At 37.8% G+C, this 24,409-nt stretch overlaps 1 protein-coding gene and 1 non-coding gene across 2 annotated transcripts in view; one reads left to right on the plus strand and one right to left on the minus strand.

The window, feature by feature from the left end:
• Positions 1–24,409, plus strand: part of AFF2 (ALF transcription elongation factor 2) — a 593,967-nt gene that overhangs the window by 368,736 nt on the left and 200,822 nt on the right. The gene's annotated exons all lie outside the window — the stretch shown is intronic.
• LOC126000241 (U6 spliceosomal RNA) lies at positions 21,064–21,170 on the minus strand. Its single transcript, XR_007492597.1, has one exon. It is a non-coding gene; the product is annotated as a U6 spliceosomal RNA (small nuclear RNA).

Raw genomic sequence — 24,409 nt, forward strand, 5'->3', positions numbered from 1 at the left:
TCCAAGCACCATTCTAATTCAAACCAGTTGAATTCTTGGGGACTTGGAAAGCATTCAGACCCCCTCTTCTTTCTCCTTCTCTTTCTTTACACTCCTGATCCCAAGAAAATACTTAGATCAACCACCTTGTCTGAAATTTCTGACTCTCACAATATATCAGAACTAATGTGACTTTGTTCCTGACTCTTTTCTTTACAAAAAGTCCAAGGACATTAGGGCAAGATAACTGGACCAGAGGACCACCTAATTGCCTCATTGAAAGCATGTGGTTGCTTTCAACCATCACTTTCCTATGTTTATCACACAAAACATGTAGTCAATTTCTTGTGATTTCAGAAGCAGAGATTCAGTGAGATTATAAGTGGCCTCAGTCAAGGATGAGTCTGGGTGGGCCAGAGATAGAAAAAGAACCTGGCCTTGATTTCTCCCTGCAAACCTACAATCTCCACAAACTTACAATTCTCCAGTGTCTCTCCAGACACTGATTCACTTGAAGAGCAACAGATGTCCTCATACTCAGAGAAGCCCAGGGGGATGAATTCTTTTCTCCTATCATTTCAGAAAACTTTTTGAAGCTCATTTCGAATAACAAAATGGTAACAATGACTGAATATTGCTAATAATAAAAAATAATAGTAGTAATTTAACTCTAGGCCAGGCATGGTACTCAAGCAGGTTTTGTCATGTTATCTTCACAACACTCTGGCTATGAGTCACAGTTTACAGAACAGGAAAGGGTTAAGTTGTTCTCTTCTCTTCTCTGCCAGACTTCATGCTGTTCAGTCCTGTTGTCTTGTCCAATTTTGTCCCAATTTTACCAGCTTCAATCTACTTTATAATTCTTAATTCTATTATATTATAATTCTATAATAATCCATATAATATCCTATCTATTTTAATTCTAGAATATATAATTCTATATTATAATTATTATATGATAATCGATTGACACTTCATTTTTTTTTTTTTTTGGTTTTTTGGGCCACACCCGGTAACGCTCAGGGGTTACTCCTGGCTATGCGCTCAGAAGTCGCTCCTGGCTTGGGGGACCATATGGGACGCCGGGGGATCGAACCGCGGTCCGTCTCCTAGGCTAGCGCAGGTAAGGCAGGAACCTTACCTCCAGCGCCACCGCCCGGCCCCGACACTTCATTTCAGTGTCTGTTGCTTCCTTCATTTGCATGAAGAATTTTAATAATTCCCCAATAATTTTAAGGAGCTGTGCAAACCAGATTTTGCCAGCCCCCAACAAATTGCCACCAAATTTCTCTTCTTCCACAATATCAGGTGCACAAATGCACATGTCTTTGCAACATGTCAAGTATATTACTGCTTCTTATACATTCTACACATCATAAACTTCAAGGCAGCAATCTGCATGGCACAGGCCTGTCTGTGTGCTTGTTTCCATCAGCAGTGAGCATGCCATTTTCTCTTTGGAAGCAAGCTACCCTGAAGTACAAACAGAGATGAAAAATAATAACTCTGGTCCCACTGATGGTGTTTCGCAGTTACAATTCATCTATCAGATGAGGGATTCCTAAGCTGTTCATATGTAATAATATGGGCAGCAGCAGTGCTTCTTTTCGGAGCTCCACGGGGTTTTATGGGTCCTAGAGTCATCATTTCTGGAAGAGTTAAGCCAGGAGAGCAGCATGCACTAAATGCTACTAGCCAAGGATGGATGTTCAATGATTATTCCTTCTGCAGTGGTATGATTTATTTCTTCCTAGCCCGAGTTTACTGAAACAAATACCAACAAGCCATCAATTAAGTTCTTTCTAGATCCAGCATGCAGAAATAGCACTTTTCTGAGATTTGATGCTGAACAGATTGTGTTTCCTTGTCAAGTACCTTCAGTTGTTGATAATTTCATAGACAAACATCTGTAAGGGTAATTCACTATTTATGAAGGATGCTGAATTGGCTAGCTGGAGTTTCAGGAAATTGATTTGATAAACTGTGTCATTTTACAGATCCTCTGCCCTATGTATCAAGTTGGTAAACCCTGACATGGGCACTTCTTTTTAAATACATCATGATCCGTATTTGCAGCATTCAAAATTAGGGCCACTCAACTTACTTGAGCTGTGTTTTGGTTGACAGCATTAGCACTGAAAAAAAAAACCTCGCCAGATAATTACAGGATAACCATGTACACTATTTGCTATTTTTTACTTTTAAAGGGAGCAAAAACGAAAAACCTATCTGGAGAGAGAGTGAGAGTGAGAGAGAGAGTGAGAGAGTGTGTGTGTGGATCAGGGAATGAAATTGGTCAGGTAATTATAACTGAAAGGAAATTTGATTATATTATCATAACTATGCAGTATAATCAAGCAAAATTTTTTTCAGCAGAATTTCTTTGACATATTTAACCAATAATTAGGCAATTGATTTTATATCCTATCAAATTAATGTATAAATAATGTTCAAATTGAAATCAAGTTTAAAAAAAAGATTTTCTATAGAAAGCTCGTAAATACTAACCCTTTTAGAATGCTTCAAAGATATTTTAATTCATCTATGGGCTTCTAAAATAATACTTTCTTAACATAGTAATGTAGATTCCTCCCAAGAAAATCAACAACCACAAAATATAATTTGGACTATAATTAATGTTAACATTCACAGAAACAAATAAATGAACTAAAGATTGTACCCTCTGCTTTGCTGATGACTAACTCTACCTAATGACATTGGGAAATATGTTAATTTATCAGCAGGCGAGAATGCCCTTGACTGGAAAAATTATGTGGGGTATTACCTTTTCTGAAGCTAATTCAGAGCACTAATGGACTTAATATGTTGCATGCACATGTGAGGTGAGCTATTCGTGGAACCAAATTAGCCCATAAGAGATATTACCCATTATTTGCCTCCCAATAATTGTTTCTTCTTTTCTCAAACACAAACCAACTCCATAGAAAGATGCTCAATTTAATTATAGCCACGATTATGTGACAATGTAGGTAAGCAATACAGTGTGCTTCCAAATGCACTTACAGCCTGTCAAGCAGCTTAAATATTTTCCAGTGAAACCTGGGGGTTTACAGCTAGTGTATGATGGGAATGTTAAATGATTCTACAGATGTCATTGCGGAAAATGAACAACGTGAGTAACGAGGTGACTGGCATAGTGAATCATGGGAACTTGTCAAATTCAACATGCCAAAGAAGAGATGAGGCCAAAGACCAGTAACTTAGCAACTCCATATTTAACAATCCAGTGAGGGAATAAGAGTAGCCACTTAAAATAGTCAAATAAATACCTGCATACCTATATATCTTAAGTGTGCTTTGGAAGTAAGTCTGTTTTCTGTCAACCTGTTTCTTTTTTGTGAATATAGTGAATCTTTTAGTTTCTATTGAATTGAGTGAAAGCAAGTAAAATAGATGCCACATGTAGAATTTGAAACTGCTTTCTGTGTGTATTGAGAAGGGGTCATGAAACAGAGCATTGTTTTGCCAAAATGCAGTCTTAGCCTACATGAAAAATAATAGTACTTTCCAACTTTCATTTGAGAACCTTCGTTTTTGTTCCTAGCTGCATTAGTGGCAATAGATTGGGGGGTGGAGGCTGGTGTAGTAATAGCATGAGAGGGTTAACATTTGTTATCATGTGAAGGAAAACCTTGCATCTCAGAAAAATGCATCAAGAAAGTAGCCTCAAAGAATCAAATTTATCTGCATATTCCAGTTTTGAGATGATAGAATAAAGTCAAATGTGCCCCAGTTTTTTAATCACCAAAAGTAATAGAGAATGAATAAAAGAAATGCAGACTCCACAACTGATCTTACTCTAGAAGACATTCCCATGCTGACATTGAAAGTGTTTTTCTTTGAAGGTCAAACAGGGAAGACTCAAAGGAAGAATCCATTGACCATGGATCTGGGGTATTCCTATTGAAGCACTGATTTTATAAGTGACATATCATGAAAAGAAAAAAATAATTTGGATTCCTGGAAATGGTGAAAGTTTGTGATGGTAGTAGATTTCTTGGATCAAGTCTGGGGCATGCTTACACATATAGAGAAAGGGAAAAGTGGGAGTAAATACAAAATGACAAAGTAGCTAAGAAGTATTTGAACAAACACCTTGTTGAAACAAGGAAAAGGTTAAGATAGTATTTTTGTGAGCATCCTGCTGAATTTATATCTGTTGATAAGAGAGAAAACCCAGCAAGTAAGGTACTTGCCTTACACATGGCTGATCTGGTTTGATATCCACCATCCCATATTGTCCCCTGAAACACCCGCAAAAGTTATCCCTGAGTGCAAAGTCAAAAGTAAATACTGAACACAGCTAAATGTGGCATCCCTGAACCAATAATAAATACATTGGAGAAGACCAAGGCAGTCAATTGCACACCTTGGTGTAATGTATTTCTTTTCTTTAATTAAATAATTTTTATTTTGACCTAAGTGGATTACAAATCTTTCACAGTAATCTTTAGGTACATAGTGGCATTGAAGCAGGGGCATTTCCACCACCAGTGTTATCTTCCCTCCACCACTGTTCCAACATGCACCCCATATTCCCCTTCATTGATCCCCAGGCTGCTAATATAAGTGGTCCCCTCTGTCTCTAGCTTGTTGTAGATTGGATTTCAATTCTGTTGTTGTTGGCTTTGGATTTGCTGTTTGAGTATGATCATTTTTTATTTCTACTCAATGTTCATACAACTGTTTGGTCTTGCTACCCAACATCAAAATTGTCTCATCAAAAAGGATTTTGTCATATCAAAACTGGCGCATATTGGTGTCCAAGCAGTATTAAGAATATCCCAGAGGGAGTTTGGTTCCTGGAGCTGTTGCAGAGAACTGTGTCAGATCTATGTCTGAGATCTAGGGTTCGAGGTTGGACAGTCACTGTCTAATCACATGGAGTCTAAGTTAGGACCACATGATATATGTTCAAGTTGGGAGGTTCCCCTGTATTGTAAAATGTATGAGTTCTTCCTAGTAGATAAGAGCTTGTTTCTATATTTAAAATTTCCCCTTTTTTAGTATGCCTTTGCAAAAAATAAATGGTGCTATATTATATTGCTGGTGCATATGGAGGTGAGAGTGTCAGATTTCATCCTCTCTGTGCCCTGGTTTTAACCTGAGATTTTATCCCAGGTAAAACTTTTTCTGGTAGGTTTTTGTACCAAGCAGAACTAAAACACGTGAAGTTAAGGAAAAGAAGGAAACAAAAACAAGACAATATATGTATATGTATATACATATATATACACTCACATATATAAAAGAAAAATAACTAAAAATGAATTTAAACAAGTAATTAAGGAAACAAAGTGATGCAGGAGACTACCTTACATTTGGGGATAAACAGGTTGTGATGTAGTATTATAGAGGTCTTTAACTTATAAAGGAAATATAGGCTTCCCCATTGTCTTTTGAGATATTCTTGTGGGGGTGGAATCCAGGGCACATTTTCATCACACATACCCTGGTTTTGTTGAGTTTGAGAAATGATTTGAGGCTGAAAGGGCTTGGGTAGAGCACTGTAGTTCCTACCGGAGCTGAATCTGGTATCAATCTGGTATTGGGGGGTGTTTAAAGAGGGCCACAGAGCATGAGTCAACAGGAGTGTTGACTGTGGTTTCTTGCCAGGGGACGAGATGTGGGGCTGAATGTGTGTCTCTTTGCTTGGGAGCTGGGTGATGGCTCATTGGGGCAGGAGGTCGATCTTGATACCTAATGGGTTAGGAACTGAGGATAAGGGGCCGGCGAGGTGGCGCTAGAGGTAAGGTGTCTGCCTTGTAAGCGCTAGTCAAGGAAGTACCGCAGTTTGATCCCCCGGCATCCCATATGGTCCCCCCAAGCCAGGGGCAATTTCTGAGCGATTAGCCAGGAGTAACCCCTGAGCATCAAACGGGTGTGGCCAAAAAAAAACAAAAAAAATAAAAAAGAACTAAGGATAAAGAGTGTTAATAAGGCGGGATATCAAATTGGGATTAGGGGTATAAAGAAAATTGTATTTCTGTTAGAATCTTTATGTTTGTTTTAAAGCTATGCCTGGCAGGACTCAGTCCTTACCCCTGGCATTGTGCTCAAGGCTCATTCCTGCTGGAGTTTGGGGGACCATATAAAGTGCCAGAAATAGAACTCGTGTCACCCATGTGCAAGGCAAAAGTTCTCACCCCTATTTTATTTTTGTATTTTTTAATAATTTTTTATTTAAGGACCATGATTACAATCATGGTTGAAGTTGGGTTGGGGGTTATTCTTTTTATGACTCCCCACTGTTTTAATAGCTCACCTCACTTCCATAAAATAGACTTGTCAGTATCTGGTCCAAGAAGAACACTTTCACTAAAATATTAATAGTAAAATAACATGTAGCAAAAATGTTGTTGGGGAACAAATTAAAACTATTCCTAAATAGTGGCTTGAATTGTTAAAAATGGAGAAATATTGCATACTAATTAAAAGAATCAATGTAGCGATAGTATCCGAAGGATACTATTTAAAGGCAGATAAATCAAGAGCCACAAATTAGTGATTCTTAAAGCCATTAGAATTCTATGGTTAAGATCTGCTTTTTTCCCTGAAAAGAAATAATAAATAGATCACTTATTAGCTTATGTCACCACTGGAAAATCACAAATGCACAAAATAAGAATTATACAGAGAAACAACTACTTAAACACAGAGAAAATCAAAACTGCTATGAATGGAAAGTTTCTCAGCTCTATGTAAACAACTGTAAGCAGGTAGATGAGATTGGACAGTTCACCTCACTGAAACAGAATTGAGAGAAAACCTAAACAGACTTATACTTAATAATGAAATGGAGACTGACCTATTCATAGGATTGTCAGTCCCAGAAGGGCTTTTGTTGGGGGAAAGACTAGCAAACCATTAAATAATAACATAGCTCAACAGTTATAGATGTAGAACAAAAAGAAAAAATTGGTAAGTATGTTTTAGAAAAGACAATTTAACACAGAATATTGGTGTCTTAGTTTTACAAAACTAAAAAAAATAAAATTGTGGAGTAGTGTCACATATAAACATTAATACATGTTTCCAGTGAATACTAACAATTTGAATGTTGAAGATTATCTACCATGATGAAATGAATTTCATCACAAGAATATAAAATTACATGTCAATATTAGAAACAATGTTAAAATAACAATGCCCTTTATAAATAGAAATATGTAAGAATCATATTCATAAGTTCAAAAAGCATTTGCCAAAACTCAATACTGATTCATGATAAAAATAAAAAGCATCAAAATATCCTTAATTTGGTAAATATATTTGTTTACCTCAAAGCTAGTATTATTCGACAATGAAACTTTAGAAGTTATAGTTATAGTTATTCTAGTTATAGTCAAGGAAAAAATGTCTAGATTTTTTTAATCAAAGCAATCGTGTGATATTATTATGGATATTTCTGAAGGTTACTAAACAATTAAAATATTAAGAAATATTTTAATGGGTAAGAATATATAAAACGTGGATCAGAGAGATAGCGCAGTTTATAAGCTCAGAGCCTGGAGTAAGCCAATAACATTGCTAGGGATGGTCCTCAAAATGTATAAATGAGAGTTATCTGTAGACTTTATATAAATATATTTTTATGACAATTCCAAATAAATTAACCTAAGACACCATTACAAACGATACAGCAATTCTTCAAATGTAGTATAGAAATATATAAATATATATACATATATAGTCTTTCTTTTTTTTTTTTTTTTTTTTTTTTTTGGTTTTTGGGTCACACCTGGCAGTGCTCAGGGGTTATTCCTGGCTCCAGGCTCAGAAATTGCTCCTGGCAGGCACAGGGGACCATATGGGGCGCCGGGATTCGAACCGATGACCTCCTGCATGAAAGGCAAATGCCTTACCTCCATGCTATCTCTCCGGCCCCATATATAGTCTTTCTATTAAAGCAACCAACTATAAAATACAATAGACAAAAATGACTATAATTTTTATTAATTTTTGAAATAAAAATTACTAGAGTCTTATGAGAACATTGTCACTGAAACATGGAAGAATATGAAGGTAATGTCATATACATTGCAGTCAGAACTCAAGATTTTTTTTGAAACTTTTTTCTTTATTTAAATATCTTGATTACATATATGATTGTATTAGGTTTCAGTCATGTAAAGAACACCCCCTTCATCAGTGCAACATTCCCACCACCAATGTCCCAAATCTTCCTCCATCCCAACGCACCCCCACCTGTACTCTAGACAGGCTTTCTAGTTCCCTCATTCATACATGATTCATACATAATCATACATGATTATGGTAGTTCTCAGTGTAGTTATTTCTATAACTACACTCACCACTCTTTGTGGTGAGTTTCATAACATGTGCTGGAAGTTCCAGCCCTCCTCTCATTGTCTCTGAGGATTGTTGCAAAAATGACTTATTTTTCTTAAAACCCATACATGAGTAGTGAGACTATTCTGCGTCTCTCTCTCTCTCTTCCTCTAATTTATTTCACTCAGCATGATAGATTCCATGTACATCCATGTACAGGAAAATTTCATGACTTCATTTCTCCTGACGGCTGCATAATATTCCATTGCGTATATGTACCACAGTTTCTTTAGCCATTCATCGGTTGAAGGGCATCTCGATTGTTTCTAGAGCCTGGCTATTGTGAATACTGCTGCAATAAATATAGGTGTGAGGAATGGGGTTTTTGTATTGTGTTCTTGTGTTCTTATTGTATATCCCTAAGAGTGGAATAGCTGGGTTGAATGAGAGCTCAATTTCCAGATTTTGAAGGAATCTTCATATCGCTTTTCATAGAGGTTGGATTAGACGGCATTCCCACCAGCAGTGGATAAGAGTTCCTTTCTCTCCACATCCCCGCCAGCACTAATTGTTCTCATTCTTTTTGAAGTGTGCCAATCTCTGTGGTGTGAGGTGGTATCTCATCATTGTTTTGATTTGCATCTCCCTGATGATTATTGATGAGGAGCATTTTTTCATGTGCCTTTTGGCCATTTGTATTTCTTTTTTATCAAAGCGTCTGTTCATTTCTTCTCCCCATTTTTTGATGAGATTAGATGTTTTTTTCTTGTAAAGTTCTGTCAGTGCCCTGTATATTTTGGATATTAGCCCATTATCTGATGGGTGTTGGGTGAATAGTTTCTACCACTCGGTGGGTGACTTGTATCCTGGGCACTATTTCACTTGAGGTGCAGAAGCCTCTCATCTTAATGTATTCCCATCTGTTGATCTCTGCTTCCACTTGTTTGGAAAGTGCAGTTTCCTCCTTGAAGATGCCTTTAGTCTTAAAGTCATGGAGTGTTTTACCGACGTGTTGTTCTATATACCTTATGTATCAGGTCTGATATCAAGGTCTTTAATCCATTTGGATTTTACCTTCATACATGATGTTAACTGGGGGTCTATGTTCACTTTTTTGCAAGTGGCTAACCAGTTCCCTCCATTCCCATCTTGCTGAGAGTTTGGATCAAGAATGGGTGTTGGACCTTATCAAATGCTTTCTCTTCGTCTATTGACATGATCATGTGATTTTTATTTTTCTTGCTGTTGTTGTTTTGTATTATATTGATAGATTTATGGATGTTAAACTATCCTTGCATTCCTGGGATGAAACCTACTTGGTCATAGTGTATGATTTCTTTTTTTTTTTTTTTTTTTTTTTTTTTTGGTTTTTGGGCCACACCCGGTGACGCTCAGGGGTTACTCCTGGCTATGCGCTCAGAAGTCGCTCCTGGCTTGGGGGACCATATGGGACGCCGGGGGATCGAACCGCGGTCCGTCTCCTAGGCTAGCGCAGGTAAGGCTTACCTTACCTCCAGTGCCACCGCCCGGCCCAGTGTATGATTTCTTGATGATGCATTGGATCCTATTTGCCAGGATTTTGTTGAAGATCTTTGCATCACCATTCTTCAGGGATATTGGTCTGTAATTTTTTTGGCAGCATCTCTGTGTGGTTTTGTTGTCAAGGTGATGTTGGTGTCATAAAAGCTGTTTGGGAGTGTTCCTGTTTTTTCAATTTCATGGAAGACCCTGGGTAGGATTGGTAGTAGCTCCTCTTGAAAGATTTGAAAAAAATAATTAGGAAATCCATCTGGGCCTGGGCTTTTATTTTTGGGCAGATGTTTGATTACAGTTTCAATTTCCTCAGTAGTGATGGGGGTGCTTAGATATGCTACATCCTCCTTACTTAAATGTGGAAGGTTATAAGTGTCCAAGATTTTTTCCATTTCTTCTAGGTTCTCATTTTTAGTAGCATAAAGTTTCTCAAAGTAGTCTCTGATTACCCTTTGGATCTCTGCAATATCTGTTGTGATCTCCCCCTTTTCATTTCTAATATGGGTTATCAGATTTCTCTCTCTTTGTGAATTTTGCCAATGGTCTATCAATCTTGTTTATTTTTTCAAAGAACCAACTTCTGCTTTCGTTGATGATTCGTATTTTTTTTTTTTTGGTTTTCCACTTCATTGAGTTCTGCTTACAGCTTTGTTATTTTCTTCTGTCTCCCTATTTTTGGTTCCTTTTGTTGGTCATATTCTAATTTTTTGAGCTATGTCATTAAGTTATTCAGGTATGCCCTTTCTTCCTTCATGATGTGTGCTTGTAGAGCAATTAATTTTTCGCTCAGGATCGCTTTTGCTGTGTCCCATAGATTCTGGCAGTTTGTGTCTTCATTATTATTTGTTTCCAGGAAAATTTTGATTTCCTTTTTGATTTCATCTTGGACCTACTGGTTGTTCAGTAGCAGGGTGTTTAATTTCCAATTGTTAAAGTTTTTCTTCTGTGTGGCTTTGTAATTCACATCTAATTTCAGAGCCTTGTGGTCAGCAAAGGTAGCCTGCAAGATTTCTATCCTCTTGATTTTATGGAGGTATGTTTTATGTGTCAGAATGTAGTCTATCCTGGATAATGACCCATGTACATTGGAGAAGAATGTGTATCCATGTTTTTTGGATGGAGTGTCATATAAATATATATATATATATATATACACATATATATACATATATACATATATACACTAGTCCTCTTTTTTCCACTCAGAGTGGTGTTAGAGGAGCAGGTTTTAAGCCATTGTTGCACAGGTCAGCCTCTAAGTCAGTGGAAAGCAAAAAGCAAGGAGGTTTGCTCATAACAATGTAATCCCTCTCCATACCAGAACTAGATAAACAGGAGCTGGAGAAGTGGTGCAGCAGTAAGGTGTTTGCCTTGCACACAGCTGACCTAGAATGGAACACAATTCAATCCCCTGGCATCCTATATGGTCCCCTGAGCCAGGAGTGATTTCTGAGCTTACAGCCAGGAGTAACCCCTGAGCGTCACCAGGTGTGGCCCAAAAGCCAAAAACAACAACAACAACAACAAATAACTAGAAAAACAGACCATATTCAATATGATGAAGTTAAGTATGATGGAAGTATAACATGGTAATAGACCTGAGACCACCATTGTTTCAAGTAGACAATAATGTTTAACATGAGCATATATTACTGCCTCCAAATATATTGATAGAAGGCAAGCACCCAGAAAAGGATTAGCAAGCATCCTAGAAAGGACTACATTGTGAGTTTATTTGGCTTTTACATCAATTGGTTCTGTCTGAATAACTGAATTTGATATCTTAGCAGGAAATTATTTATATGATAAATACAGGAAAAATGCAGTGACTTTTCCAATAAAATTCTATTAATAAAAGCAAACAGGTAGTGAGACAGATTTAGACTGAGATTTTGACCTCAGTTCTCTAGAGCTGATAGCTAGAACTACCAAAGGAAGAGTCCTTTCTGCTCAATCCTACTCAAACCACACTTTATATGTAGTATTGATTTATAAAAAGCATATTTCTTTAAAACTTATATTCAGTAAGATACTCCTTTTGGCATTGGGGTCTCACCCAGCAGTGCACGAGGCTTACTCCTGTCTCTGCACTCAGGATTTACTCAGGGGACCATCTGGGCTACCCGGGATTGAAACTGAGTCAGCCGTGTGCAAGGCAAGAACTTTTTTCTTGCTGTATACTCAACCTGGCCCCAGTTTTACTTTTTGTTTGTTTGTTTGTCTGTTTTGGGTCACACCTGACATCATTCAGGGGTTACTTTTGGCTCTATGCTCAGAAATTGCTCCTGGCAAGCTCGGGGGACCATATGGGATACCAGGATTCAAACCACCCTACCTCCATGCCATCTCTCTGGTCCCACCCCAGTTTTACTTTTTTTGGTGGGGAGTTACACCCAGTAGCTCTCAGGGGTTACTCCTGGCTCTATGTTCAGAAATTGTTCCTGGCAGGCTCAGGGGACCATATGGGATGCCGGGATTTGAACCACTGTTATTCTGCATGTGAGGCAAATGCCCTACCTCCATGCTATCTCTCCGACCCCCCAGTTTTACTTTTTAAAGTTTATAGTTGTAAGAGTTTTTAACATAGACAAAAATTCCAATAGCTATCACCTTTAAAAGAGGTCAAAATAATTCCAAATAATATGTTCATTTAACTGTTTTGTAATCAGACTCACAAATAACAAGCTCCTTCCTCCATTCCTGGTATCCATCGATCTGTTCTCTGTCCCTATTGTTTTGTTAATTTTGAATGTCATATCAACATAATTAGCAGGTCATCATTACATAGAAATTCTTTCACTCAGCATATTTATTTGAAATGCATTGCAGTTGTTGGTTGTGTCAATAGTTCATTCCTGTCTCTTCCTGGGTAGCAACTAATGATATAATCATTATCCATTCACCCACTCCAGGACACTTGGCTTGTTTCTAGATTCTAATGTTTATGAGAAATTATATTATTAATATACATGTATAGATTGTTGTGTGGTTGTATATTTTAATATATCAGAGTGGAATTGCTGGGTCAGGAATATGTTTAGCTTTATTTAAAGCTTTTTGTTTGGGAGCCACACCCAGTGATGCTCAGGGGCTACTACTTCCATTTCTGTGCTCTATGTCATGCTGAGGATTGACCATGGTCAAGACAAGTGGCTTAATTTCTATGTAAACTCTCCAGCCCCGTGTTAATTCATTTTTTGAAGCGAGTTGAATTATTTTCAAAGCTTATTCGTTCACCTAATAACAATGAAAAAGCTTTTCAACATCTTTGCCAGACCTTGTTCTCATTACAATTCTTTATTTAAACTTTTATACTATGTAAGCAGTGGTATAATGTTTTAGGTTTAAATTATATTTTTCAAAGAATTGATAATGTTGAAAATCTTTTCATTTTGATTTGTGTGTGTTGCCAGGGATCAAACCCAGGGTCTCATGCATGCTGCCACTGAGCACCATCCCAACACCAAATCTTTTAATTTTTGGTATCTTCTCTGATTGTCTATCAAATTTTTTGTCCATTTTGAAATTAGTTTGCTATTTGTTGTTGAGATGTCTTTGGGTAGATGTGTGATTAGCAAATATTTTCTCTTAATTATGTCTTGAGGCTGTCCTTCTGAAAGCAAAAATTCTTTGTAATACACATTTGACCCTGCTTTACAAAACTGAGATGATCCAGATGATGTAGGGTTATGAGGAAATGAAGAGGTAAGCTACAAGTTACTAAGGACAGTGGTGGAAGGTATTGGGCAGTTTGGTAGTAGTTTGGTGCAGTTACTATATATGAAGAGCATTTAAGTTGGCACTACTGTATCTTGTTACCTTAACTATAACAGTAATTTAGGAAAGAAAAAAATCCATATTTTCAGTGAAGTCCAATTGTTATTTTGTTATGTATTTTTATTTGGGTGTTAAGTCTAGAACTTGCAGATTAGAACCATAGTGTAATAGATAGGGCATTTGCCTTTCACATGGCTAGCTCATGTTTGATCCTCAGTATCTGATATAATCTCCACAACATCTCTAGTAGTGACTCTTGAGTGCTAAGTCAGGAAAAACCCCAAGCATTGCTGGATATGGCCTCAAAGCCAAAATAAGTGAGATAAGAATATCTTTAAGTATAAAATTTGCTGTATGGTGAAGGTTATTGTACATTGTATGAGTATAACTCAATCATGAACAACTTTATCTGTGGAAAAAATACCTGTATTACAAACAACCTTGTAACCACAGTGTTAAAATAAAAGTTTGTGGTAGGAAGGTGGTACTGGTGAAGGAGGGTGTTCTCTTTTTTATGACTGAAACCCAACAACAAACATGTTTGTAATCATGGTGTTTAAATAAATATATTAATTAAAATTGCTTTTTAACCCAAGTCATAAAAGCTTCCTCCCATGATTTTTCTAATATTTTATAACTTTATTTTATATATAAGCATCTCTATCATTTTTAGCTAAGTTTGTTATGTAGTGTAAGGTGTAGGGTCAGCTTTTAGTTTACTTACTATATTTGGTACTATATTTGGTTGAATGTATTTTTCTTTTTTTTTTGTGGTTTTTTTGGGTCACACCCGGCAGTGCTCAGGGGTTATTCCTGGCTCCAGGCTCAGAAATTGCTCCTGGCAGGCACGGGAGGACCATATGGGACGCCGGGATTCGAACCGATGACCTCCTGCATGAGAGGCAAACGCCTTACCTCCATGCTATCTCTCCGGCCCCTGAATGTATTTTTCAAGCTGGAGCAATAGCATGTGGTCTTGCATGTGGGCCAACTGGGTTCATTCCCTGGCATCCCATATGGTCCCCCGATACTGTTAGGAGTGATTTCTGGGTGCTGCTGAGTGTGTCCCCCTATCCTCCCCAAAAAGAAGAAATAATATATTTTGCTGTTGAATTGACTTAAACTTTTCTGGTAAAATAGTAGGTGGCTGGCTTTATACAGGTGTATCTCTGAACTCTGCAGTCTGTTCTGCTGTTTCAGCCTTGAATATGGTTGTGGTCATCATATTGTGTCTCTTTAATGCATACCCTGCAAATTTGTTTTCTTACAGAAATGATTTGGCTCACCTAGATTCTTCTATGTTCTACCTAAATTTTTACATCATGTACATATTTACAACACTCTGCTTGAATATTAATTAGTATTGCATAATATCAACAGTTTAGTTTTGGAAAAATTGATTTGTTTGCCTCACTGGGTATTTCAAATCATGAATACAACATATGAAGGTGTTGGAATAAATGGGTTTTCATTCTACTTATGATAATTCTTTGCTGGTGCTTGTACTCATTGGACTGGAAGTACCTTTGGATTGAAGCACCTTTTGTATTGGTCATTTTCAATACCTGTTCTCCGCCGTAGGGGCGTGATCTTTTGCTTCCCAATAAAGATCCAAGATTTTAGGGAGAAAATGCTTTTTGTTTCTTTTTCCACAGTTGTGTTTTCTGCTGGTACCTTTGCTGGCAGGCAGATACCTTGTGGTGGAAGTTCCTGATTCACTGTTTTATCTTCCTAATAATGTGTGGATTATTCCCTGTGTTGTATTGTTTCCAAGCCTGTGTCTCCCAATCCCTTGGGATTGGTGCATGAGGTGTCTGCTTTACTAACATAAATAACCAGAATCTAGCATTCTTACTTCATAGAATTATAGAAAAATATCAATTAAAGAAAAGCCACTAAAATAATTTCTTATGTTATAGTGATAGGATTATGGATGAGGGTATTTTTCCCATTTTTTGTCGCATCAATGGTTCTCAGGACTTTTTTAGCTCTGTCTTCAGCAATCTCTCCTCACAATTTTCAGGGTACTATATGGAGTGCCAGGGACTGAACCTGCATTGGTTACATGCAAGGCGAGTGCCTTGCCTGCTGTACTGTCTCTCTGGCCCTCATATTTTCTCTATTTCTAAAATGTAATAAACATTCAAAATGTGCTGCTGAACAGAGAAAATAGAAAAATGGCCTATTTCAAAATGAAAATTTGCTGAAAAGCTGGGCTAACCAGCAGAAAACCAACCCAGAATCTAGGACTTCCTGCGGGCTTTATCCTATGTGAGAGATGTTCAAATACTACATTTGTATAGAAGACTTCAAACATGATTGCTCACCCTCTGTGGTGTAACCTTCGGGGGCATAGTTGAGGAATTTCTCAATGTTCTTGGTTACATAACCACTATGGATCTCATTTATAAAACTGGATTATTACTGAGCAATTTGGAGATTTAATGGAGGATGGAGGAATTAATGAATGATGTGTGGAAAAAACAGTGCTTAGCATACTCAATAAACAAATCTTTTCTGTCTTCTGTTTTCTAATTCATGCTCTATCTTTGGGCAATAGGGAGTTGTGAGGTCTCTGTCAGTCAAATATTCAAGTGAAGGAACCATGTTTCCCAGCACCTACAGTTAAACTCTAAAATTTTAATTTGGGCAGTCTAGGCAGTTCCTTTATGTGATCAGTTGTGCCAACCTTAGCTCTAAAGAACAGGAGAGATACATAGTGTCCACTGATCTCTATCTAGCAGGAATGATGCATGAGCACTGAGTGAGAAGTAAGCCATGAGCACCTCAAGGTATGCACCTTCCCCACAAAACCCCAAACGAAAAACAACTATGTGTCCTTTTACCACCCAACAATGACTGTTTACCTTCCTTAAATGGGCTATCTTGCCCCTTTCCCCTTTGTGCTATCTCCTCTCTGGGTCTGGAATCCTCTACAGATCATGCTCAAGCTCATATCTCCACCACATAGACCCCAAACACAAATATTACATTTCCTCTGAAGCCCAAATCTTGTCCCAATGAAATCTCCTTCCTCTAAGCTCCAATATGCTTGGCATTTGGCACTTGTGTGTATTGGGCTGGGGGGGATTCCTTTCATTATGTAATGTGAGTTTCTTGGATGCAGATCTGTGTCCAAGATAGCTGTTTGTTTTATTGCAGAAGGGCCCTACCACCCAAATGAAAAACACAAATGAGTAGAGTAGAAGAAATGCATTTTTGAATGACAAATTTGTAGTGGGATAGTCGAGAAAATGATCTCATAGTATTATTTCCAACCAAGGTAAAATAATGACTATTTTCCATCAGGATATTATAATTTAATAAGCAAGATAATAGTGGTTAGTGAGTAGAGTAGCTCTACAAATATTAGACATTATGATTTCTTATTATTTCCATTTCTTCTCCAAATAATACATTTAGCACCACTTTTTGTGTGTTTTTTATTTCCAATTATTATTTAATATCATTGCTCTAGCTTATTTTTATATTGCTCCTCAAAGAACAATAATGTTGGCATTATCACTTTAAACAAGGCATTGAATAAAGGCAAAAGCAGGGCCCCATATGCTACGATAATTGGACAGCATAGAGATGATTTGAATCTCTTGAATAATATTCAAGAGCTTTCTTTGGTCCTCTTTACTGTGCTTATTAGCATTGTGGTCATAGGCAAGGAGCTTCCATTAGATGTGTTCTGGCCTCTCGAGTGAGCTTTCCAAGCCTTTTTGTGGGTGATTAAACTTGTGTATTGCTTCTGTTAAATGCTCTCAGCCCCACAATAAAGGTTGAGGCAAAAACAAAGCAGTCACCACAAAGTTCTACTCCCTTCCCAGAGTAAACACTAACACAAATAGTCTCATTCAGTTCTCTCCTGGTAGCCTGTTAATTAGAAATTGCTGAATCAGACTAAACAGTGAAGACGTTATCAAACACAGCAGACAAAAGCATCCTGACTGCAGGCTCAGGGTTGATCGGAGAATCGGCAAATTAAACATTTGGTAGTCTCCTTCCTGCAACTGAACATGTCACCCACAACCCAGCCTCACTTGTATGTTCTCAGGACTTTAGGTATAAAAGTGAAGGATGGTCTGGTCTAAAGGCTCTACATGAGGCTTAGAAGATTCAGATCTGTGCTCTAAAGCAAAGATCCCAGAGCAGTAACCTGTTAATCCAAAATCTGTGGCTTAACCCACAGTTTTTATATCTGTGAAGTTGAAGTGTTGACTGTTTTTCAATAGACTAACACAGCCACACGTGGCTGATGATTTAAGCTTAAATTAATTACATTTTAATCACAGCTCAGTTCCTCAATCCATTCAGCCCATTTCAAATGCTTAGGAGTAGTGACATGTGGCCAGAGGCTATGACTGGACAGTACAAAATACAATAATCCCATGGCTGCGGAAAGTTCTAGTGAACAGAACTGCCCCTCGGTAAGCTCTTCTGTCCAGCTCTAGGTCATCATTCTGAGCCTTATTAAATAAAACTAAATCTGCTTTCACCTTTATGACCATGTACCTATGGCTGTGCTTCAAGCATATCTGAATAATATATTTGGAATAAATCATTTCTATCCTGAGGCAACGCAGTGACCTGACTTTATAAGGAAAGGCCCCAAACAGGTTCACTGAGTAGATATTCACTGAAAGAGATAAAGTGAAAAATGCCCACCCCACCCCCAAAGAATGGAAAGCAGTGACATTTCAGTCATTTCCATCTGACTTGGGGAGGGCCAACTCAATCTAGATATAAGACAAGTTCCCTTGGCCTGTATTCATAAGAGCCATAATGGATTCATCCCTGGGTCTGAGGAAGCCAGGTATGGGGGAGGGACTCTAGAAGGGCCCTTTCCTATAAAGTGCAGTTCTCAAAGTCTGGGACTCAAGATTTAAATCCAATCACTCCCTATATTTCTACCCTCTGTTTTCTCTTCTCCTTTCCCACTCTCTACCTCTTTTCTATCTCTTTAGTTTATTAAATTTCATTAAAAAAAGCACCAACAATACTTATACAATTCCAGAGACATTTTTTAAATTAATATAACATTAGTTTGGACCTCCAAGCCTGTGTTATGGGGGTATGATTTTACACCTCTTCAAAGCTTATGTCAAGATTTTGTATCTGCCATCAAAGTACCAGTATCCCTATCCCATCATCCATTGGCTTCACTTCCTTTCAATGCATCACCCCTCCTTCTCTGATAATTTAGTTCCTCTAGTCTGAATTGACAAGTTTTCTTTGGATTTGTCCATTCCTGTACTTTGCTTTGTCATAGCTCACATGTGCATGAAATCACATGGAATTTATCACTCTCCTTCTGATAAATTTCAATTAACATGACTCCTTGTATTTTCATATGTGTGATAGTAAAATGCAAGATTGTATTTTTTCTTCTGACTAATATTTCGTGATGTATACATGCCACAGTATCTTTATCCATTAATCTATACTTGATTACTTGACTTGATTCCCGATCTTGACTCTTGTAAATAACACTGGAATGGATATAGGTATGCAGATATATTTTCAAATTGGTGTTTTGTGTTTTGTGATGAATCTCTAGGAGTAAAATTGTTAGATCATAGGGTATCTCTGGTTTTAATTTATTGAGAAATTCCTATATTATTTGTCATAGATGCTGAATCAATTGACAGTCTTAGTAGCAGTGAGTAGGGATTGCTTTTCCCCTCATCCTCACCTGTTGGTGTGACCTTTGAAGATAGGCTATTTGGTAGTGCTGTGGTGCATCACTGTTGCTTAGATTGATGTTTTTTTGTTTTGTTTTGTTTTTTGGGGGGGAGCATACCCGGTGAAGCTCAGAGGTTACTCCTGGCTATGTCCTCAGAAATCACTCCTGGCTTTGTGGACCATATGGGACGCCAGGGGATCAAAGCATGGTTCGTCCTAGGCTAGCGCAGGCAAGGCAGACACCTTACCACTCCATGACACCACTCCAGCCCCTGATTTGCATTTTAAATACGTGGTAATAAGTATTTTTTTCAGATGCTTGTTGGCCATATGCATATCTTCTTTGGAAAGTATGTATTAAGCTAACTGTACTCCTTCAAGGTTTTGATAGAGTCATTTATTTTCTTGTTGTATCAATGTCAATTATGTATCGTTGGTATTAGCCCTCTAACAATTATATATTATACAAATATTTACGCCCATTCAATTGGGTGGATTTTTGTTTGTTTGTTTTATTGATAGTTTCTTTTACTGTGCAGAGATTTTTAGTTTTATAATACATATTGTTTGCTTTTACCTTTATTTTCCTTGCTTTTGGTGTTTGAATCCTCAAATATTTTGTAGAAGCTGATGTCATGGACTTGTTGGCCTAAGTCTGATTCAATATATTTATGGTACTGGCTCTACCATCTAACCTTTAACATACTTTTGATTATTTTGATATTGGACACTGCTCTAATTTCATAATTTTGCATGTTGTTACCTAATTTTCTCATCGGCCTTTATTGAAGAGACTTCCATTTCTCCATTTTATGATGCTAACAATTTTATTATGAATTAACTGGTATATGTATGTAATTTTTTTCTTTTCAGTTTCTGGGTCATATCTGGTGGTGCTCACAGTCTGGTCCAGGCTCTGCTCAGGGATCACTCCTGGCTAGGATCAGGAGACCATATGGAATGAAGGAGAGCATAAGCAGGTCAGCCACATGCAAAAAAGTGTCCTGCCTACTATACAATATCTGCAACCTCCTATATGTCAGCTTTTAATTTAACTCCAGAGACATTAAATCTCTCTTTATTTCATTGGTGAAATAGCTCACCTACAATTTGATGTAATGCTATTATAGGGCCCCTAGACCTGGTTTATTAACTTTAGCATGTTCCAAGTACTAGAAAGAGCAATTCATCAGATTGTATTCCCGTGACAAAGCTTTTTAATAACCTAGGTCTCTCCTTAGAGGCAAACTTACTGGCTTTAATTTGCAGTCAGTGTATTTGATGCATAGATGACAGTGACTGAGAATGTAGCATGAGTAAGGACAGCAGCTTCAAAACAAATGTAAAGAAGTTCTTCAAATCACAAAACTATGATTTGTGAAACTGACAGAAATGTTCAGGAGGCCTGAGACAAGCAGTTCTATTGATCCACCAGTCATATATCCATGCAGAGTTTCTCACCCAGGGCTTCAGTGTCCAAGGCACCCACCTCTCAAAACTCAATCACGCAACATCCGTATTTAGACTGGCACAGTTCAAACTTGTATTATTCAGAGACCAGCAGTATTCTAGCATGTTCCCTGTTAAAGAGACCATTCTTATGGAAAATGTTGGTGACCAAGGTTGAGAATGCAAAACCAAGTCTAGGACAGAAGCCCTTCTATGCCACGCACTACTTGAATGAGCTTTTGCTAGTGGTTGCTGCTTCTGTCAGACACAGGATTGATCTTGGAAATGATAACTAGAAAAATGACTTGCCTGGTTTCTTTTTTTTTAATGGAATGCTTCACGAATTTGCGTGTCATCCTTGAGCAGGGGCCATGCTAATCTTCTCTGTATCATTCCAATTTTAGTATATGTGCTGCTGAAGCGAGCACTTGCCTGGATTCTTGATTCATGAACTATTGGACTTTATTGTGACTCTTCTTTTTTATTTTTAAATAATATGAAAGCACTGCAATCTTGTGACTCTTATTCTGGTTGTTTAGTAACTTCGAATGTTTTTTTAGAGAATGACTCCATGAGGTCCATGGTTCAAGCTTTCAGAGATTCTCAACCCAACTGAGCCCGAGTTGAAACTGCCTCTCTGACTGTTTTTGAATTATGAAGCATGTGAGCCCCTTTCATGTCTTTCATACAACTCATGCTTTTTCCTTTTTCATTTGTGACCACTCCATGGTTCATATGGTACCTTGAAGCTTTTCAAATGGTCACATTTGTTTAATAAGCCGGAGACCCTGCCACGTTGATTTCTGTCAGCTGTATAACAGTCTCTGTGGGTAGCTTGCAAATCTCTGCACCATATTTTTTACAACAATTTTGCACATTTCTTCCCTTTTTCAAAACAAGTAAAAGGCAAGACTCCATGAGCAGGAGCTGGGGAGTAATGGAGAGATGTTATGTCCTGAGAAGAAAGCCATGACTTGAGCCCTATATCAAACCACTGGTTGACAACTGGCTTTTGGACTAGATAGACAAATTGCTTATATCTTACAACCTGACATCCAGGTCTGAGAAAGGCAAGTCTCTGAAAAACATTGTTCCATGTGCTATTTATTTACCTTGGGCCCTGTGGGACATTCTCTCATGGCTACCTTTCTAGCAGTGGGGTTGACTTCATGCTCTTTAAATGTTCTCTTTGGTGCTTTAAGAGATTTATGGCAGATAATAAAGGTATTGATCTGGTTACCCCGAGATGGTATAGGCTGAAAATAGATATAGGTTTAAAGAGAGTTTAGAGACATCCATAGGCAATGGATTCCCACAGGGTTATTAGGGCAGCTCCGAGGGAGGGGGGCAGCTAAGTTGCAAGGCATCTATTCTTTATGGGGATTTGTGGTTGCCTAAAGCTGCCCACAGGAATCTCCCAATAAAAGAAACTAATAATAGACTCCAAAAGTGACTGTGAGCATTTTATTTAAAACACACTCACGGGGTTGTGAAACACATGCTTTAAGAATGAGTTTGTCTTTTGATGTAACAAATACTTGAAATATATAAGCTATGTAGTAATATTTCCAAAGATACTCCACCTGCACTGATTAAAAAGTGTCTGTTGTGACCCAGGAAAAAGAGGGAATAGTTTTCCTCATCAGAGAATGGGATTAAGCTTTCTAACATGGCTGTAGTTCAAGATTTTAAGGTACCACACTGCCTGGTCTCTAGAGTGTTGATGTTGAATTTAGAATGTTCTCTTTGTCCAGAATTAGACCATTTAGAAAAAATACAGATGTGATGGAGTCAGAGAGATAGCACAGCGGTAGGGTTTCTGCCTTGCATGCGGCCGACCCAGGACAGACCTGGGTTCAATTCCTGGCATCCCATATGATCCCCTGAGCCTGCCAGCAGTAATTTCTAAGAACAGAACCAGGAGTAACCCCTGGGCATCTCCTGGCATGGCTCCAAAACAAAACAAAACAAAACAAAACAAAATACAGCTGTGAATTGTGCTACCTCTTTGCTACTCTGACTATGCAAAAGACACTATTTACTTTTTATTATTTAAAGCAATTTCAGACAAAAATTAACTGGATAAGAAGGGTGCTACTCCAGGTATTTGGGAATGCCCAGTCTCTTAGGGTGTTGGAATGCTCTGGATCCATTTCAACTTGATTTTAGTCATGGTTTGGATACTGTTAAATTTAGGTTACTGCAGAAATGTGGGCTCCTCTGTGAGAATAATTTTTTCACTTGTGAGAGATCCTGATGTTGTGTAGTTAGACCTACACACACTTTGCGATAATTTGTCAATTTTATGTCAATGGAACTTTGCAATCAATTGTCAATGTTATGTCAATGGAACAAACACACTCATTGTGGGTTTGCTGGTTTGCTGGCTTGTGATTCTGTGAGTCTAAAATTGAAATAGCCATTTGAGAGGGAACACAATTCCATGCAAATCATATTGGCTGGAGTTTCAGATGTATTAGCGGTCTGGTGCCATATTTTTACTGAGTTGAAAAATAATGAAAGAGCAAAGCTATGGCCAGGTTGTACACTGGAGGCTTCTTTCCATGAAAACAAAGATTACTTCTCTCATCCTCAGCAATTGAGTCTTTGTTCCTTATGAAAGCAGTTGTCATGAACTCTGCATTACTACAAGAAAGCTATCACATTTGAGAAGCTATCAGAGTCCTTAGAGATGAAATATGAATGCCTTGTGGGATTATTTAAAAAGGTATCACTTAGACTTGCACAAAGTGCTTGTTTCTACCTCCCTTAGCCCAGAGTGGTCATTCTGAGGACCTTTCACGTAGGGAATAACCTGGCATTCAAAATGACTGCAATGTAGCTGACCCTACAGTGTGGATCTTTCTATTGATGTGATATTAACAAACCCCTTTGGTGCTATGTGCTATGTGCTAATAAATTCTATGGTGCTCTTAAAAGAAAACGGACAGGTTATTTCAACTTTTGCTTTTAAAATACAACCAATAATTACCATTTCCTTACACTTTCCAGTTATGAATACTCAAGCCACTTAGATTACAGCTGCACCTTGTCTTGGACCTGGTTTGGCCACATGGCTTTTGAATTCCTCACAGAGAGTAGCCACTTATAAGTGTTTTTGAATGAATGTAATTAACCATAGACCACTAAACATGGTGTTGCAGAGAAACCAATGGAAATAAGTATGTTTGATCAAATTAGTTTAACACATCTAGAAACTAAAGGAAAGAATTGAATGCAAAATATAAAAAATATTTTATGCTGTGAATCCATAGCAGGCCATTCATCCTCTAAAATAGCTTTAAAAAGTTTTTTCGATGTATAATAAAAATTAAATAATTGTGTAAAAAAGTATCAGGGGGCTGGAAAATAATATATCAGGGAGGGAATTTGCCTTGTATGAATTCAACATTGGTTGATCCCTGGCATCTTATATGGTCCTCTGCCTGCCAGGAACAAATCCTGAGTGCAGAACAAGGAATAACCCCCGAGAATCTCTAGGTGCGAGCCAAATTTAAAATAAAACAGTGTTTGTAATGTGGGACCAGAGTAATAGTTCAGGATGAGAAGCTCTTGCCTTGTATGTAGCCAACTGAGGTTCAACCCCTACATTCCATATGGTCTCCCAAGTTTCGCCAGGAGTAATTCCTGAGTACAGAGCCAGAAG

The sequence above is a fragment of the Suncus etruscus genome, chromosome X, assembly GCF_024139225.1.
Source record: "Suncus etruscus isolate mSunEtr1 chromosome X, mSunEtr1.pri.cur, whole genome shotgun sequence".
Lineage (NCBI taxonomy): Eukaryota > Metazoa > Chordata > Mammalia > Eulipotyphla > Soricidae > Suncus > Suncus etruscus.